The sequence below is a fragment of the Penaeus monodon genome, chromosome 15 (genome assembly GCF_015228065.2).
Source record: "Penaeus monodon isolate SGIC_2016 chromosome 15, NSTDA_Pmon_1, whole genome shotgun sequence".
Classification (NCBI taxonomy): Eukaryota; Metazoa; Arthropoda; class Malacostraca; order Decapoda; family Penaeidae; genus Penaeus; species Penaeus monodon.
This window is the reverse complement of record NC_051400.1, coordinates 40,449,085-40,449,493: the sequence shown is the minus strand read 5'-3', so window position 1 is coordinate 40,449,493 and position 409 is coordinate 40,449,085.

The following is a 409-nucleotide window of genomic DNA, read 5'->3' as shown; positions in this document are numbered from 1 at the left end:
TTCTATTTATTATATCATGAAGCTGAGTGTAACGTTAGTTTCGTCCACTGAGATATTTTACGGAGATTTCAGGGGGTGAAAGTATCCTGCCATTAACACAAGCAATAATGCCTTAAGTAAATACTTTGGTCTGATTATTGTAGGTATAGGTGATTGTTTCAAGGTTGTAATCTGTTTATGTCATTGACAGTACTACAGTAATAAATATATGAGACAGAAAAAATGCTCTTTCAGTGCACTTAATGATACAGTCAACAGTATTTGTAAGGGATCGACTCGTCCATAATTTCGTAAAGAATGTTACATGTTGCTAATAACTCATTAAATTTTAGCCTTTGTTTGTCTCGTGAGTTGTGTTTCTTTGACTGTAGCAGACCACTCACTGTAACAGGTGGTCTTAGTTGATGAA